The sequence below is a fragment of the Lathyrus oleraceus genome, chromosome 7, assembly GCF_024323335.1.
Source record: "Lathyrus oleraceus cultivar Zhongwan6 chromosome 7, CAAS_Psat_ZW6_1.0, whole genome shotgun sequence".
NCBI classification, from domain to species: Eukaryota; Viridiplantae; Streptophyta; class Magnoliopsida; order Fabales; family Fabaceae; genus Lathyrus; species Lathyrus oleraceus.
The window spans coordinates 203,493,573-203,508,529 of NC_066585.1; the positions used below are offsets into that span (position 1 = coordinate 203,493,573).

At 39.7% G+C, this 14,957-nt stretch overlaps 1 long non-coding RNA gene across 1 annotated transcript; it reads right to left on the reverse strand.

The window, feature by feature from the left end:
- Window positions 1–9,938: 9,938 nt before the first annotated feature.
- Window positions 9,939–10,736, reverse strand: LOC127107565 (uncharacterized). The gene is made up of 4 exons (XR_007795771.1): window positions 10,685–10,736; window positions 10,444–10,600; window positions 10,096–10,284; window positions 9,939–10,023 (listed from the first exon to the last, which is right to left on the reverse strand). It is a non-coding gene; the product is annotated as an uncharacterized LOC127107565 (long non-coding RNA).
- Between the last annotated feature and the right edge of the window lie 4,221 nt (window positions 10,737–14,957).

Consider the following 14,957-nt stretch of genomic DNA (forward strand, 5'->3'; position numbering starts at 1 on the left):
ATTAAAGAAGGGAAGAAGATGGAGACATTGTCCTAGAACAACAAGTAAAAGCAAGGGAGGAAAGATCTAACCAAGAGATAGTAAGCTTTATGACATAAGTCAAGTAAGAATTCCCTCCTTTGGATTAAGCCTCAAGAAAACCAAAATAAGAAAAGAATAAACCATGTGTCAGTTGAAACCAAAATAACCAAGCCAAGTCTTTAAAATAAACCCAAAGTCGAAGGTACCAGATGAATCCCAAGGTCTCAAATCACAAAATCATAAAGCAAAAGTCAAGGTCCTGATTCTAAGTCTATAACTCCATAACAATGCTAAGGATAGTAACCTCAAGTCCATGAACAAGAGACCCAATTTTTTAGAAGTTTTTTCTTTTATTAATGTCTTTAAAATAAAAAGAAGTCCAAATGGACAAAGGAAAAAGAGAATAAACATAAATAAAGGTCCAAGTGGACAAAAAGTAAATAGCATAAGCACAAACAATATGATATGAGATGCTTGATTACTATATTCGCAAGTGCACGAATCGCGTCAGAGTAATATAAAAGAATATCGATCCGACAGAGACCAAATCGTCAATCTATCGATTATTATCGTTACGATGTTTATCTAAGGCGGTATAAAAGAGATATTAATGTTGCAAAATAACAGTAAATAAAGAAAATAATAAATACAATGCAGATAAAGACAGGTTTGAATGTATTTCACGTCAGTTAAACGATGTTTCGATTGTCTAAATAGAACTACTTATGGGGTAATATTTTTTACTCTTGAAAAGAATCCATTTAACAGGAATTGTCGCTTTCGCGTATTTAGAACCGAGTTTACCCTTAAATTAAGGCCTTTTATTGTCACTTATAAAAGGTGCTCAGAACGCTAAAATAGTAAAGTTATTTTTAATAAATAAGACTTGTAAACTTAGTTGAAAAGTGATTTTGATTTGGAAAGTTTACCCAAGGAGTTTCCTGATTTTAAATCTATCAACGCGTTCGAAAACAGTTTCAAAAATCGTTTTTCCTTAAAGTGATAAAAAATCCTAGTTAACTAAGCCAGGGTGCTTTCGCACTCCTTGAATAGTTAAAACTAACCAAGTTTGTTTTAGAAAACTCAAGTTAAAAATCAAAACAGCCTTTAAAGAATTTCTACATATTCAATATGTGAAACATCTCTTTAACCGCGATCCTTACATTCTAACCTTTGAAAGATTTATCCAGACATGGTAATACAAATAATCACAACGATATTGATCATGATGAAAAGTTGTTTTAGAATGTAAGGCGTAAAGAACGAGTAAAGCGTGGACAAAAATTAAATAAAGTAAACCGTGGACAAAAATTAAATAAAGTAAAGCTTGGACAGAAATTAAATAAAGTAAAGGTGGACAGAAATTTAATAAAGTAAAGCATGACAAGTAAAGTAAATAAAAGCGATTAAATAAGAACCTGCTTCAATCGGAGGCTTTAAATCTGGTACAAGGAAAATAAACCTTCGGCTATGAAGATAAAGACGACAGCAGAATCGAAGTGCTCCAACTCAATCTCACTAAGGTGCGATAACCCCTTGATGTGACAGATTACCGCTTTTACAGATGATAAATATAGTCTTAGTGTTGTAAACTAAGTTGGATGATTTGGAAATGAACTAGAACGACCTATTTATAGAGGAATTCAGCAGCTTGTAAAGACCATGGTGCCCTTCAATTTCTCCTCAGTGGGAATGTGAATTGCAAAGGTGGCGCCCACCACCCCTTCATGGCGCCCACCATGTGTGGAAATGGGAAAGTTCATGGGAACGTGGCGGTTACCTCCTGGTTAAGGGCTGATGAGTCATGGCTTCTCCTATAGCGGTCGCCATGTGTAACGCTATGTGTACAATATTTGCCGAAAAACCCTAATTTTCGGTCTTTTTGCTTCGTTTCTTCTAAAAGGGTCCCGAAAGAGCTAAATATCTGAAAACAACATAAAAGAGAGCTTAACACAAGAAAAATGATAATAAAGACCTCATAAACATGTGAAATCCGAGTCAAAATCGTGATGTGATTGAGTGTGATCAAATTCTCCCACACTTAAACCTTTGCTTGTCCTCAAGCAAAACTCTTTATAGTTTATGCAAGAAAAACGGTATCAATCAGAGTTAATTCAAGGGAAAAAGGCTTATAAATTCATTCAAGGAATGTATCGATAGGTGCTAACGAATCGAACTAAGGATATTGTAGTGACACTTCCCGCAAATGCGGTCATAGGTTTCGTTCCTATACAAATCAATCTACATCACCCCATCATACCTAGGCATTCTTTTCGTTTTCTTCAAGTCCTTTTCATTCAGGTGCAATCACATTAAGCCCGTTATCCGTACATACTCATAGTAAGGTGACCGGTTAGTGATTATGATCTTAAGCATGGGGCTCTGGTACATAAGTTGGTGTAACCCCTTTATTTAACCCAATTTGTAGTTGTGGGGGATTGGATCGTAATCCACCCTACCAAGTTCAGCACCAGATACCTCTGAACCAACCAACAATAGGCGTATTCTTATATATACTTAAGCATGAGGCTCTGGTACATAAGTTGGTGTAACCCCTTTATTTAACCCAATTTGCAGATGTGGGGGATTGGGTCGTAATTCACCCTACCAAGTTTAGCACCAGATACCTTTGAACCAACCAACAATAGGCATATTCTTATATATATATATTTTTATTTTTATTTTTCTTCTGTATTTTTCGCATATGTCTCTATTTTGCTGGGTTAAATGACCGTGTGAGAGTCACCTAGCCCGGATTTTCATACAACTAGAGAACAAAGCAGGAATCTTTGTGATCATTCACTTATTTTCATCGGTCCCCTACGTAGAGCATGCTTAAGCCAGAGCGTACTGCAAGGATAAACTACTTAAGGACTTATTTGGAACAAAAAATTAAGGCCACAACATATGGGGTGTCGGGATCGACTCTTATAATCATGAAGCCTACGGTGTTAAGACAATATCAATTTTTAGAAAAAGCTTTTCCAAGTCTTTTACATCCCGTCATAAACCTGTCTTATAGCCTGAATATGCGAGATGCATTGTTTTCTTTGCTCATAATTTTTTTTGGTAAGGTTAAAGAGATGGGAGAAATACGGATACACTACAAAGATGACTCGTCAAACACATGTTATTTTATTGAAAAGAAAAGGCAAACAACTAAAACACACAAAACATACTAAAAATAAAGGAAAGCGATAAAAATCTCCTCCCACACTTAAACCGAACATTGTCCTTAATGTTTCGATATGAGATAGGGTAGGAGTAACCTAGAAGAGAGAGAGAGAGAGAGAGAGAGAGAGACAACTATGGGTGATCATCGGTACTGTCACTGTCACCGCCCTGGTCAGGATGCATGGGTCGACGACGTCTGCTACGAGTACTAAGTCCTTCCTGTAGCTGCCTAAAGCGACCTAAGAGAGACCCTTGGGTGGCCTCGATAAGTGTGAAGTGACGTTGAGTAGCATGTCGCTGGCAATGCTGCTCATTAGTTATCGCAAGTAAGGACTCAGTGATAGTCCGATGTGCTTGCTTACTACGCTGTTGGGAAGCTACCATAAAACTCATATTATCTGTCAATTGTTGGTTTATGGTATTCAAAAGGGTGTCACACCTTTCCTCACGAGCCAGGTGCTCGCGCTACATCTCCTCAGTGATGTAAAAACCAAGAGTGGTACCTGCAAAATGGTCAGAGGAAGAAGGTGCAGTGTGTGCAGGTGATGCAGTAGGAATATCATGAGCAGGTGACTGGTCGCGCCGGTCATACTCATCATCGGTTCCTTGCTCATCGTCCATAGGAACATTAGGTGGCAAGGGACCGGTAAAATGTGGAGCATCAAGATCATATGTCCAGTTCCTTGCATGTCGCACATCTGTACACTGAGAGCAAGGTAAAACAACGCTGGGTATAGCTACACCATGGATCATGAGGTGATAATCACCTGCTCGCCGCACCTTGCATAATTTCATATCCTTCAAAAAATTTAAGTTAATGGTGCGGTGAGGGAGTGGTTCCAAGGTGGCTAACTCAGTGTTAAGATTTAACGCTCTAGCAATAGAAGTAATTAAACCACCGAAAGAAATGGTTCCTCCCTTTTTAAGAATGGCGGACATATGTGCAAGCATAAAAGGAACAAGATTGATCCTGCGATTAGTGAGGCAACCCTGTAAAAATAGCAACTCACGAGCATTTACTTTGTTAGAATTTTCCCGACCAAATATAGTACATGCCAAAAGGTATCAAAAAATACGTATGGTCGGGTTATGAATATTGGAAGCTAAAATTCCTTCAAAGGAAGTGACAACCACATTTGATAATCTATTCCAAAATGTAAACGCTTCGAGTACCCATTCAGCATCTAAGGGTGTCTCACAGATGGAACCCTCACCGTAAGGCATTCCTAACAAACCTGCTAAGGCATCGATAGTGGACTCGTATTCCACATTAAACATTCTAAAACAAACAGTACCAACCGTGCTAGCAGTGCCAGGGTAAACAGTGTAAATTAGGGAACTCAAAAATTCCATAGTCAGCCTATCATAGGTGGGTGCTTTACTAGCAAAAATATCATGTAATCCTAAGGTATCAAGCATATGAAAGACACTATGGTATGTCCCTAAAGTATACAAACAATCTTCATCTACATACCTGGTAGCAAGAATTACCCGTGATTGCAATTTTTGTAAAATCTTGTTTTGTTCGCTCTCTGGGTTTTCCTCCGCGAAGAATGATATTGTTGAGCTCCATTCCGACCATTAATGGTGAGTGAAGAGAAAAATGGGTGTTTATGGAAAGGAAGTGAAAATGGAGTTTTAGTGGGTTTTTAATGGAGAAATGGATGAGTGAAGTTTGGAAATGGTAATGGCTTGGGGTTAAAATGAGGAAGTTGGGATTTTTTCGTGGACTTTGGTGGAGTTGGGATAAAGAGAAAATGGGTTTTGAGAGGTTGAAGAAGGTGAAAATGGTGAAATTGGGGATTTTGTCCCGTTAAAGATTCAGACATCATGGCGCCCGCCATGGCTTCGGAATTGGTTGGACCGAATTTGTTCATTGCTTCTTGGGCCATAACTTTTTGTCTTCATTTTTGAAATAGGGGGGGTGCACATATGTTTCTACGGTATGCTGTTTTTTTATTAAGCTTGACAAAATAAAATAAAATAAAATAAAATAGTAAAGTGAGATAAAATAAAATAAAATAAAATGGACATAAAAACATAATAATAACAATGCATATATATATATATGTGTGTGTGTGTGTGTGTGTGTGTGTGTGTGTGTGTGTGTGTGTGTGTGTGTGTGTGTGTTGTGTGTGTGTGTGTGTGTGTGTGTGTGTGCGTGTGTGTGTGTGAAGAGTTAGTCATAAGTCACGGGTCGAGAGATCCTAGGAAAGAAAAAGCAAGCATAAAGTCAAAAGGAAAAATAAAAATAAGCATAAATAATAAACAATGAGAAATAGGTAAATCAAACAGCATCTCTCGGTTGGTGATAGCATCAATGCTCAGGGACTAGTGGAGTCTCATCGACTTCGTATCCTCGGAGCTCTGCGATCTGGTGTCGGAGGTCGGCGATCTCATTATTCAGTATATCAGCTTCAGTGGCATGTGTTATATCTGATACTTCGACCTGCAAAGCAACGTCAGCGAGCTCCTGGCGGAGCTGGGCTATCTCCATACGGAGCTTAACCAGCTCAGACTGCATGCTTGGACTCTGAAGATTTGGATTATTGGTGAGGACTTTGATTTTGATAGGTGCGATTTTATGCTCGTATACTGTCTCGCCTTGGCCTTCTATAGCGTAGGCCCAGTTGGCCTGATCATAAACACAGGTTACCCAAGGGTCCGGTAAAGTAAAGTAGTGAATAGTCTCACCCTCAATCAAGAGCCTGTATTGATCCGGTTGGAAGGAAGATCTCCTCATGAGGCCACGGTCCAGACAGAAGTCAATATCCATCAAAGTATAGTTGCAGTAAGACGTCAGGTGAAGTAGTCTTCTATCAAGTCCTAGGGAGGAGGCTGTATGAGTCACCGTTCTTCCAACGTGTATAGGGCTTACAGCGGAGCGAGCATTGAGATAGAGACTCTCGATCATAAAAGCTCTGCAATCTACTGGGCGTGACTGAGTGGTACAATACATGAAGAAAATCTCTTCAGCACTTACATGTGTATCAGTGTCACTCTTCCCCAGGAAGGTGTGGGCAATAATCATCTGAAAGTATCTGAAAGCTGGATTATGGATCTTGTTAGAGATTTGGGTGGAAGGGTCAGGGCTACCTCCACATGTAATGTCACTCTAGAACTTCTCAACGTCTCTACTTAAGAAATAGCTCATGGGGAGCTCAGATGAGGCATCATAAGCAGTCTGAAATCCAAGTAAGTCACCGAAATGCTTGTGGTTGAAGGTGTATCATGTCCCAAACAACCTGAAATTAATGTAGCCACCATCACTAGCGTGACCAACATAGGGCTCGTGGTTCAGCGAGCTCAAGAACTCCAAAGTGAGGTTCGTGTAAGTCCCATGCATCGCATCAGTATACTCATCCCATTGCAACTAATTGCACAAATGTCTGACACTAGGCTCAATGCCTAATGCCTCCATGCAGCTTGAATCAGGATATCTGGTGGGTAGCATTGGGCGCTGGGAAAGCATGGCGTAGCGCTGCTCCTGAACTGGGTCACGAAAGGTCATTGGCATAGTGTCGAAATTCTCCATCCTAAAAAGTTAGGTTAAAAACAGAGGACACCTAAAATCGCAAATATTGTAAATGTTAGTCTACACATAGATATACATATATATAAAACAAATGAAAATGTAAATTGAAATAGTGAAAGTAAAGCAAAAGAAAAGAAATCATGAGTTGCCTCTCATGTAGCGCTTGTTTAACGTCGTTAGCTTGACGATTCGAACTTTATATATCAGAGGTAGGAACTGGAGGGTCGATCAGAGTATGGCCTGGGCATTCTATGGGGATGTCACCTTCTTGATATTGCTTCAGTCTTTATCCATTTACCACAAACGGATTATAGGAATTGTTCCGGATTTCAACTGCTTCAGATTTTAGGATTTTGGAAACCTTAAAGGGGCTTGTCCATCTCGAACGCAACTTACTTGGAAAAAGTCGTAATCTCGAATTGAAAAGGAGAACAGATTCGCCTACATTAAAGTCCTTTTTCACAATCCTTTTGTCATGCCATGCTTTGGTTCTTTCTTTGCATATAATGGCATTCTCTTAAGCGTTCTGGCGAAGCTCCTCCAATTTGTGGATATCGAGGATTCGCTTCTCGCCAGATGCTAGGTAATCCAAATTCAGGGTCTTGATGGCCCAATATGCCTTGTGCTTGAGTTCAAAAGGTAAGTGGCATGACTTCCCGTAGACTAACTGGTATGGTGTAGTTCCAATAGGGGTTTTGTAAGCAGTTCTGTAAGCCCACAATGCTTTTGTCAGCTTTTCAGACCAATCTTTTCTGGATATTGAAATAGTTTTCTCCAAGATTTGCTTAATCTCTCTCTTAGATACTTCCACTTGACCATTAGTCTAGGGATGATATGGTGTTGCTACTCTGTGTTTTACTCCATACTTTCTTAAGAGTTTATCAAATATCCTGGATATAAACTATGATCCACCATCACTTATGACAAGTCGTGGTACTCCAAATCTGGGAAAAATGTTATTTTTAAACATCTTGATGACTACTCTTGTGTCGTTAGTGGGTGAGGCTATAGCTTCTATCCATTTGGAAACATAGTCAGCGGCTACCAAAATATACTTATTTCCCATCGACGATGGAAAAGGTCCCATGAAATCAATACCCCAAACGTCAAATAATTCCACTTCTTGGATGTTCTTCAAAGGCATTTCGTCACGTCTTGAGATGTTTCCAGTGCGCTGGCACCGGTCACATTGGACAATATAAGTATGGACATCACGCCATAGTGTTGGCCAACAAAGACCAGCTTGAAGGATCTTAGCGTATGTCTTGGATGTGCTTGAATGTCCACCATAGGGTGAAGAGTGACAATGCTCTATGATATTTCTAACTTCTTCTTCCGGGATGCAACGTCGGAAGATGTTATATGTTCCTCTTTTAAAAGGGAGTGGTTCGTCCCAGTAGAAATGTCTTATATCTTTAAAGAACTTCTTCTTTTGTTGATAATTGAGGTCAGGTGGTATGATATCAGCGGCTAGATAATTCACAAAATCAGCGTACCATGGTACTCTGCTAATTTCTGAAACTGTCCCAAAGTTGTCTCTATTAGGTTCAAGGGGAACGGTATCTGTCATACCCCGATTTTGCTCCTGAATTTTTTATGTTTGTTTGGCATGCTTGGCCTAACCTAACTTTGGTTTTACATGAGGATTGGTTTTGATTCAAAGTCATGGTGTTGTGATTGTGGATATATCTATGGTCTGGGACATTTGAAAAAAAAAACAGGTTTCTTGTGTTTCAAGCCACTTTCTAGTCATGTTATTGGTTCATGGATACTATGCCAAAACCCTAACCTTATGGTCTTATTTCATGGTTTTGTTCATACACATTATCAGTCAAGTTATTTTCTTTTCAAAAGTCAAACATTCAAGTCATGACTAAACCAATTGTGAAAACCAACTTCAAACCATTTTGTTAATCCATTTCAATTTATTTCAATTTTATTTCATTACATTTGATTCCATACAAAAAATACAAAATTTGGCATTTTTGACCAATTGTTGACTTTGGTCAACAGTTGACTTTTTGGTCAACTTTGACCAAAGTCAACCCAAAATCCACAAACCCAAAATTTCACCCTAACCAATAATTCATCTTTCATTTACAAAGAAAATACAAAAAATGCATTTTTGACCATTTGTTGACTTTGGTCAACGGTTGACTTTTTGGTCAACTTTGACCAAAGTCAACCCCCACTTGCTCTTGACTATCCAAACTTGGTCTGGCCCTTTGTTTCATTGTGTCATCCAATCTTCATGTTTGTTGATGATTTTTCTTGTTTACTTCATTTGCAAGTAAGTCCCATTGAACAAACCAATTCAAAACTCCAAAACCATGAATTTTCAATGGTCATTCCTAACCTGTACCATTTTACAACAAAAAATCTGTTACCACACGATCCCAACACCAGTTGCCACTCCACATAGCCACCAAATAATAAGCTGTAGCAGCACCACAAGAATGTGCTCATGGAAAGTGCAACCAAGTTCCCTGCTCACAGTACACCACATCACCTAGCCAAAGCCTCCAACCTGCCATCAAACAACAAACTGCAGCAAGCAATGCAACCAATACATATCTAGCAAGGCATCAAAACAGCTCATGCCACACATAGAAATCTAAGTCAGAAATCAACATAGAACCTGCAGCAACAACATGCCAAGTTAAATCGATATCCCCGCTGTTCCAACCCAAAGTCACTGCAAGCAAATACCGGCGGTATGTATGGAAAGTGAAAGTTTCGACCAAAATCAAGAGGGATAACAAGCTTAGTTCGGCACCAACATGGTTGATAAGTCACAACAATGCAGGTCAACCAATATTCATAACAGGGATTAGTTGCTTCCGTTGTATCCTAACAGCATAGGGATTCACCAAGACTCAACAAGCAACAAATGTTGCAAACACATAAGCCAACTCCAACGGCAAATGCAATCCAAACACAAACCAAAGCATCCTGCAATGCACCAGTAACAACAAGTCAGCAACAACGGGTAACAAGAAACCAACTGAATCCAAAAACATTCAGTGTAAATAACCAAAGCATCATTAAAACCCCGATCGTCCACCATGTTCCAAGCTTTCTCATTCAGCGCCATGATGTACCATGAACAGCAAGTATGGCATTGACTATTCCCTGCATTATAAGTCATAGTAGCTCATGACGCAATAGTCGACATCTGCAACAGCTAATGTAGGAGAATCACTTATACCGGCAAACGCTGGCAGCAAACTAACTTCCTGCATGAAAAGGTTACAACGGAATTCTTCAAGAATTAATCCATGAACCCGACGACCCTGCATCATATCAAAGCAATGAGCAAATGAGACATAACGGCAACATAACCGCAAACATAAACACATGCTCACATCTATTATTGTTACTGCTTCCTCTGTCACGTAATTATATCCAATAATGATCTGAATCCCTCATTTGCCAACCCTTGTTATCTGCTCAAAGATCCATTGTCAACTCCACTTCTTCAAGTTGTGCCTCCTCTATGTTTCCCCATCTGCTTCCGAGACTCTTCACGTTTATGCTATTTTAACCGGCTAGAACTGGGAGAACAGATTCACGTTGCCGTTATGAGGATGTTATGAGGATGGAACGGGATCAATTTGTCTCTGTTGCGAATAGTGTTATCAATATGTATGTTAAGGCTGGTGGTGTCTACTATGCGAGAAGTACAAAGTGAATTTAATGGAACACCGTCATACCTGACTGTGCTATGAGTGGTTTAGAGGAATATTCTTTAAGGAGGCTTGTTGATTTATTACAGAGTGGACTGTTGCCGGACCAATTCACCATTGCAACTGTTCTAAGGGTTTGTTCCTCTCCTGAAGAAAGTTATTGTCTTGATAGACAGGTGCATACCTGTGCTTCAAAATTTGGGATCATCTTAAATTGATGCCTACTCTAAATGATGAAATGAGGAAATAAGATAGGTTTTCTTCATACCTGTGTTGCCCATGAGGCTGCCGATGAGTTTCCATAAATCTGTTGCATGGAAACTTACTGAAAAGGCTTCTTCTCATCTGCCTTCAGGTCCTGTTGATTTGCTCTCTCTGTCGGAGAAAAGGAGCACATACAATCCATATTTTTTCTCCTTGTCAATATGCTGCTTTACCAAGGATATATACCAGTTCACTATAGCAGACTTGCAGATGATAAGTTGGTTCTTTGAGCGATAGTAATGACTTTCATGATGAGACAACCGGTAATTTGACGGTGACACGATTGTTGGACCTCTACCGTTTGTTGAGGGGTCTTGGCAATATGAACTACCATATTTACTATAGTCAAGAAGATGAGGAAATCATATTCCAGCTCATGAGTAATGGCAAAGAAGATTTATCTTCTACAAGAATTCACACGGCATCCTTGAAATGGTTGTTTCGACAAGAGAACATAATTGAATCGTTGTGCCATCAGATTTTAAAATACTGCAGGAACTAACATGACATATGCACCAACATCTTTCGATACACACGTCCTAGAATTCATATCCTCCAACAAGAGGCAACCCTGCAAAAGCAAATCCAGCACCGAACATGGGTGAAATGGGAGCATATCACAAGAACTCTGCACCCGAAGCATTATGCAGCAAACTCGGTAGAACCGGATTCCACTCAACCACCCACGCTAGCCGCCAACGACAACCAACCTACTGCAACTGACATGCCATGCACTTACAATATCAGTTCACCTCGCCAGCTTGCACCTCCAAAGTCATTGAACCTACATAAACAAAACCAACCAGAAGCATCAATGCATAATTCATGAATGTGTGTGTCAATGACCAATCTACCGTGAACACAAGTCAAGCCATGAAATATTGATCCAAATGGAGCTACCAACACATTGGATTTACAGGACTTGCTATCCCGTTGTAATGGCTATCCTTGAGGCATGAATTTGGAAGCAAATGCATTGGTCCTGTATCCTGCAGCGGCCAAAACCAACATGAGCCTCACATAAGAAAACAATGCTAACACGCTTAAACCACCTGATGAACTGAACGAAGGGATCCAGCAGGGCAATGCAAGGCCAATTCAACAAGGTTGCAGCAAACCATGCTCACCATTCTTTTACTGCGGTAAAAAAATAAGGGGGGAACACATTAATCAGTCAAATTGCAAAATCCAAAGTGCAAAATCATTAACCAACAGTCAGAGGGCAAAGTCCAAAAACATCCCAAATTGGTATGAGGTCAAAGCAGAGAGGAAAGTTTGTGAAGGATACCTTTTCTTGAATCTAACATGGATAGGGCAATTCAATTTCTGAGCATCCAAAGTGCTTTGCAGAGTTACTTTTGAACACAAGGGCACCAATTTGTAACCCTAATTCACAGAATATAAATAGAGAGAATGAATCAGTAAACAAAAAAACCCTAGAGAACAACAAAGAACTGGGAGGCGAAATCTGAGAAGAGACCCTAAAAATCCCAAGATTGATTACCTGGAGGCCAGCACCTGTACGTTCTTCACCGCCACCGCTGCGACATTTTGTAAGGACTTTTCTTTCTTTCTCTCTATTTTTCTCCTAGCTTGTTGTCTGAAAATGTTGTGAGAGTTGAGAGAGATTGATTCGCTGAGCTTAAGGTCGAGTGCGAGAGAGATTTCATTGAGAGATTGAAAGAAACGTGAGGTGAGGAGCGTTTGAATAATGGAGATTGAGAGATGAGGTTGAGCGACATGGGCGAGAGAGCGATTGAATGGTTTTTCTGGTGAGAATGTGAGAGAGAGTGAAGGAGACGATAGCGGTAGAGAATCTGCTGTTTCCATTTTCTTTTTTCCTTTTTTTTAATTATTTCTTTTATTATTTAATTTATTTCATTTTTAACACAAAAATCAAAAAATGTATATGTTCTTATTTTCTTTTATTATTATTATTTATTTTTTGTTTAGCTTAATTTGTTTTTAACAGAGATAATAAAAAACCCATTAAAATGTTTATTTTGTTTTTTTTATTTTATTTTGTTATAAATTTGTCAGCCCAGTTCATATATTTATGATAGCATCTCAGTAGCAAATATTGTTGAGTGCCCTAGTGGAGAAGGGCAGTGTGCATATTCTTGAGTGGGGTGGATTCAACACTCATGTGTGGCATTTTTTTGGCATTTTTTTTATTTCTCTTAGTTATATTATTTTTCTTTTTAGCATTTTTTATTCTTTTAGTATTTTGTTAATATCTTTTTTTTTATGTCTATTATAATTTCATTTGTTAGTAAATGCATAGTTCAAAAACCATTTTTTCAAACTATAAAAATCATACTTTTCTCGATTTAATATCGAGCCCATTTTTCACACCCTTGTAAGTCGATTGCTTCTTAAGCATCGCCATCGACCTCACATAGCTTACTCTTGGGCTTTCTTACAATGAGCCGGTTTCTTTGCACTTACACTCATACATTGTTTAATGCTTTATTATTCCATTCTTTGATTATTTGATTCGATTATATACTTGTTTATATCTTACTTGTTTGATTAACTGTGGCCTACTTGTATGGTGTTTGAGGCATATATTTATATTGCTTGATTGCCATGTCAACCCCCATTCATAACAAATGTATCCCTCTCCCATGAAATGTATAATATTTATTCTTTCATTCTTTATTCATCTGTTAATACAAGAATTAAAATGAACACCCGATATTTCAAAACAAGATCAAAACCTCGACCCAACGTCGAGTAATCATTTTTTCAAAAACCTAACAGAACCAGCACGTATTCATCCACCCTTTTGTAAGTCGATTGCTTTATGCATCGCCATCAACCTTGTAAGTCGATTGCTTTATGCATCGCCATCAACCTTGTAAGTCGATTGCTTCGTGCATCGCCATCTACCTTTATCCCTAACACTTCTCCTCGCTCCTTTCGTCGATTCTTGTTCCGATTAGGTAGCACCCATTAGATAGAACCCTTTGTATGATAACATAGGTAGAATTCCCATATTCTTCGCATGCTAACATTAGGTAGATATTCCCATTTGTAAATCCTAAACACTTAAGTACACATTGCATGACAACTTTAGGGCAGAGCTTCCCCACTTCTAGACCTTTTCCGAGCGTCTCCGATCTTGTGGCATGTAGTCCGTCCTATTGCAAAGAGGTAACTGCCTAAGACTCGATTCAGCGAGCTGCGACACCTACTGCTAGGGCGTGAACACATTGCCCACTCTCTTTTGACACAACTGGTGTCCTCCTTCTAAGTCCATGTTCAGATGGCAACCCCTATGTAGGGGAACTACGTTGCCCTGATCCTCATACCAGATAAGGTACGTAGGCAGGAGATCGTGCGAGATCTCTCCGGGCACACCTTTCTTTTTCTTTTTGTGTGTGTTTCGGTTCGGATGCTGATGTAAGTCCAGTGATTGGCAGTCGGGCTCCACGTTTGCCCTTTTGTGTGTGTTTCGGTTTGGATGCTGATGTAAGTCCAGTGATTGGCAGTCGGGCTCCACGTTTGCCCTTTTGTGTGTGTTTCAGTTCGGATGCTGATGTAAGTCCAGTGATTGGCAGTCGGGCTCCACGTTTGCCCTTTTGTGTGTGTTTTGGTTCGGATGCTGATGTAAGTCCAGTGATTGGCAGTCAGGCTCCATGTTTGCCACCTTTTTGTGTGTAGGTGTCTTGTTTTGTTTGGCGTGCGTGAGCCAAACTACGGCAACTCTGATTCTCATGTTCAGATGAGATACGTAGGCACAAGACGCGATGTCTTGCGGAGTTTGACTAATGACTAACAACTAATCCTTGTTTGCCTTCGCCCTCGTTGCGATCCTTTCTCTCGCCCTCGTTGCGATCGAGACTTTCCCTTTCTCTTGCCCTAGTTGCAATCGAGAACCTTTGTTCCCGTAGTTAGCTGAACTACGTTTTGCTCTGATTCTCATTCCCGATGAGATACGTAGGCATAAGACTCGATGTCTTAGCGAGCACACATCTCTTTAACCCATAGGTACCCGAGCTACGAAGACTCTGATTCTCATATTCAGATGAGATACGTATGCAGTGGATGCGATATCTATGCGAGTCATTTTTCTCTTGACCCTTTTAGTAAATAGTACATTAGATAAACATACACCCTTTAGACAAGAAACAACAAGAGTGGATCCCGTAGAGTACTACGGATGCGTAGGGGTGCTAATACCTTCCCTTCGCATAATCGACTCCCGAACCCAAGATTTGGTTGCGAGACCTTGTCTTTTCCTTTCCTTTCTCCAGGTTTACTTCGAGCGTTTC